Consider the following 4,923-nt stretch of genomic DNA (forward strand, 5'->3'; position numbering starts at 1 on the left):
CTAGGTTTCTTCTACAGGAACAAGTCCTGTTTCTCGCTTGAGGCCAGGAAAAGGCTAGTCACTGTGACCTTTTTACCTGTGCTGGACTATGGTGATTTGATGTATATGAATGCACCTGCCCATTGCCTGGTCAAGTTAGATGCTGCGTATCACAGTGCACTAAGATTTGTGACAAACTGTACAGCATTAACCCATCACTGTACCCTGTATGCAAGAGCTGGTTTGCCTTCACTAACTGTACGGAGGCTCAGTCACTGGTACATTTTTATATACAAAGCCATGTTAGGGAAACTTCCATCTTATATCTGCTCCCTGATCTCACGGAAAATTGTAAGTGGCTACTGCCTGAGATCGAATGCTGTGGTTTTATTAAATGTGCCAACTGCTAGGACTGTCTTAGGGAAGACAGCTTTTAGATGCGCAGCTCCTCTGTCCTGGAATAGTCTGCAAATTAAATGGAAACTGAACAATCTGGTGCCACTAAATGTTTTTAAAGCTCGGTTGGATGCTAGTCAATCGGAAGCTATTGGTACCTGTTTATGTGGATAATTATGTAAATGATGCTGTATGATGTATTTATGTTTTTATGTTTCATGTGGAACTACTTGAGCAGGTCTCCCTTGGAAAAGAGATCAATGATCTCAATGGGATTTATCTGTATAAATAAAGGTTTGAAATTAAATTAAATGAACAACACACATCCAAGCAAGTTTCCTTCACTCTATCCTTCTGCACTTTCTCTTAAATATGGTAGAGAGGGGTCAATAGCTGTTTTTTTACCCTTCTTTTCTGCTTTCAAGAATGTCTGCAATGCTTCCAGGGAATCCTGCCTTGTTGACTTTGGTTTGGGATAAAAGGTACAGCCTCCTCTGTTCTCCATGCTGATCCGAAAGGTGATTAGGCTGGCCTCAACATGAGCCCCGAACGCTGGCCCAGACAGATTACCCCACGTTCCTGCATGCTCCTGTTATTGAGGGGACCGAGGTGAAGAGATAGATGGGAGGGGAGAAATTAAGTGGAAGAATGTCGGTAGCTTGGTGGTGGTAGCGAGGGAGATCGAAAGTTCAGGTGCTTATTGTGTTGAAATGGTTTGGCTATGGTGATGCTGTTGTGGCTCTTCTCGAGATTCACATGGATTCCAACATTTCAGTTTGAAAGCTGATTCCTGTTACAGATCACTTTCAAATAATTTCATTCAGTCGAGTATAAAAGTAGGCCCCTGACATCAAAGTTGCTGTTGATGCAGAACTTCGATGCCAGAGTGAACAATATAAACGTTTTATTTCCCTCTGCACTAAAAACAGTTGATTTTGGAAATGCCTTTTTATTTCCTTGCTGCGTTATTATTCCTCTTCTCCCTACACTGTTATTACCCTCTCCCTCCTCCTTCCCACTAAAGAACTACCATCAGGAAGCTGCAAGTATAACTGGTGTTTTGAAATAAGGACTGTTTCCACATGAACCATACTCTAAAAGCATGGGTGTGAAAAAAATCGTGATTGGCTTGCATGGGCCAACAATAATATTGTGTTTAATCTAGATATCATTACATGCAAAATGAGCAGGAGAAATTCAAGGGCACCATTGTTTCCCTAGGCCAGTTATTCAGGGGTCCAATGATGGAGTGTTTCCTTTAGAAACCCAAACCAGGAGATATTTGAGGTGCCACTTCAAGTGTTTCAGCTAAATGAAGAGAGAGAACTACAGTTAGAGAGACAGGAGGGAGACAGGAATGGTGAACATTATAGATTTAAAACTAAAGTAAATCGCACCTGACAGAAGGTTTAGCATGAGTGTTTCCTGCGTGACAACATTGCTGTACCTAGTCTATTAGTGCAAGCTGACACGCTGCTATTATTGCCCCCTACTGTACAAACCAGTGTCACACATGAAACACTGATGTGTGTTTGGTGGGAAAATATGTCCGTATCAACAGTCTGTTAGTGCAAGTTAACACCTAAATTATTGCTATTTTTGCCCCTACTGTACAAAACCAATGTCACACATGAAACACTGAGCCTAAATTACATCCAAAGTTAAAAGAAAATATTCCAGCAACCATTTTTTTGCTCTCCTGCTTAGAACTAGATGTCAATGTGAGGATTAACCAATGGAGGGTAATGACATCTTAAATGCGTTTGTGGTACTTCCCAAAATTCTCACGACAGCTATTAAACTCCAGCAGTGAGCAGTGAAATGTCATTTCAGACAGAACATTCAAAAGCTGTCAGCTAAAAATGGAGCCTAGGCTAGGTTTTCCTCTTTAAAAAAAAGAGATTTTAGCTACCAAAGGTCATGAGAGGAAAACGTGGAAAACCAACTGCTGGTACTTGGCACTGGTTTGTCTTCATGGATGGGACAGAGGCGATCCTCTGCCGTGACGTTTATTCATTGCCTCCATCCAAGAGGAGGAATCAGGGCCAAGTGCAGCGGTGGAGAAACAGCAGGAGGGAACAGAGGGACATACTGTATGTAGGTTCTCCGTATTGAGCCGGAAAAGCTGAAAAAGCATGTAGCGCAAAGCAAGACAAGGCCAAACCGCCTATCAATATTTCTGAAAGAACGTTTTATTTTTCTGCATACATTTTTGCTTGGAAAGGCATTTACCAATTTGTTTAAAAGGTTTAAAATATGCTATGACATATTATACAACCATTATACACAAGCCACTGATGGCTTTTGCTAACAAAGGTCCAGTCTTGTACTTTACATGATATGGCCCAAATGCTTTGATAGAAATAAAGCAAAAATAATGTAAAACATATTCACAGGTGCAGCTCAAAAGTGTACTAGTCTGTGTGAATTATTTATATCGTCAAATCTTTTGCTGGCCTGACATTGTGACAATAACAAAAAATCATGTTTTGTAACGGTGGTGTGATTGATTGTGGGTTTTCTGTTAATTGCGTTTACATCACAGACACAGATTTCTCTCCCATATGTTATGCATTGTATACAGTCGGCTCAACTTAGATGAATTGAACTTTACTCGTAGCCTCTTGAACATGGCATTGGAACCCTGTTGTTGAGAGAAAAATGGCGTGTGTGTTATAGCAACGGTAAAGCAACATAACACAACAGCCTTTTAACACACCTAATCCACTACATTTAATGTATTTATGGAAAAATAAATTCAGAAGGTCAGATAAGCAAGAATAATCGCCAACCACCAAATTCTGAGCCACTCAATTTCCACAAGTGATTTACACCCTTATATTACACAGGAAAGGAGAAGATAGGATCAGCTGCGACTCTCAGTCCCCTTTGTTAATAGCTCCTCAGAGAGGAAGAGGAAGGAGGAAGAGGGAGCTCAGAAAGGGTGAGAGTGCCACGGGATGTGATTAGGCTGGACCTCCCATTTATGATTTCTGTATTACAGGCGCTTGGTGCCAGACATTCCCTCCATGGAAGGAATGTCTTCCTAACCAGTTCCATGTGAATGGTTTAGGAGGGAACCACAGCCCGCTGGTTGTGTTGAGGGCTCAGCCTTTAAAACACACGCCAAGGGAGAAATACGAGGATGCAGGGCAAGAGGCTGGAGAGGAGGGAGGACAAGAGAATAGAAGAACAAGTTACAAAAGGTCAGAAAAGTGTATACCAACCATACGTTCCCCTCTCGATATACAGGCTTCAGTACAATTTGTCCCTAGCTTTATTCCAAACCGTCCACTCCAGCTGCTGTTCATATAAATGAACGTGGGATGCAGAGTTACACGATATTAAGTGGTGGGGGGATCGAATAAAGTAAGTGATGTGGCTTTAGGTTTCATTCAAAACACAGAATCATATATTTTCCAGGATTGCGTGACTACAGCTTGACAAGGCAAAAAGCAGACGAGAAACTGATAAATTAGCCCCAAGCAAAGAAAAGAGAGCACATGTATATAAGTCAGAGGTCATGCAGTTCATACACATATTTAATGTTGTTGGCCTTTTATCACATCCACACTAAAATATACTCAGACATTAAAACATCATAAAAAGCCGAGCGCACTGCCTGCGATTAAATCTGACACATCATAAATTCCATCAACTGCTTTTGTGACAATTTAACACAATTGGGCTGTAATTGCAACACTAACAAATCACTAATATGCTTTTGAAAATGTTCTCGCTCTGTAATTCACATTCTGCCTTTCTTCCCACGAGAAATTGGCCTGGAGTGAACAAACGTTATTTGCATTTTACAGCCCGAGAGTAGCACGATTTTGGATGCAAAGCAGGAACGTTTGATTGTCCTGGAATTTTAACCGGACTGGATTACTCTCCTGGTGATTTTGGCCACGTGTAACAGAATGATAACAGTGTTTTGTGTTGGGATCAGCTGCAGCCTCTGGGCACGCTGTGCAAGGAGAGGCAGCAGTTAGCATCGAGGAACAACTATTATAATGTCTATTTATTTGGCAACTTAATTGAACAATGCTATGAAGAAACAATTGCACAGCCTCAGATGTAACCTTTGAGGCACTTTTAATAAGGTCAAATACTAATCAAAATAGATTACACGCGCGCGCGCACGCACGCACGCGCGCACGCACGCACGCACGCACGCACGCACGCACACACACACACACACACACACACACACACACTGACAGATGTCACAACCTTGTCCTACACAAGCTGTTGGCCTTAGCTCCAACAATAATGTTTATTCGTCTGTCTCAGGAAAGAAAAGACACGCCTTCCGCTTGCAGCTAGTCAAAGCAGGAAATCTATGAGAGAAAATGGAGATGTGCTGCTCATGTCCCAGCTTACATCTCTCACACATAAACATACATAAGTGTGCAAACAGACGTGCAGAGAGACGGCCTGCAGCAGTTAGCCGTAATTGGTGCTAATTGGTTAAGTGTTGGTGAGTTGCCGGGCCCTGTGAGGGATTTGGAAGCATGTTAGTGAAAAAGACTGCAGAGGATAAAGAAC

The sequence above is a fragment of the Gymnodraco acuticeps genome, unplaced genomic scaffold (genome assembly GCF_902827175.1).
Source record: "Gymnodraco acuticeps unplaced genomic scaffold, fGymAcu1.1, whole genome shotgun sequence".
Lineage (NCBI taxonomy): Eukaryota > Metazoa > Chordata > Actinopteri > Perciformes > Bathydraconidae > Gymnodraco > Gymnodraco acuticeps.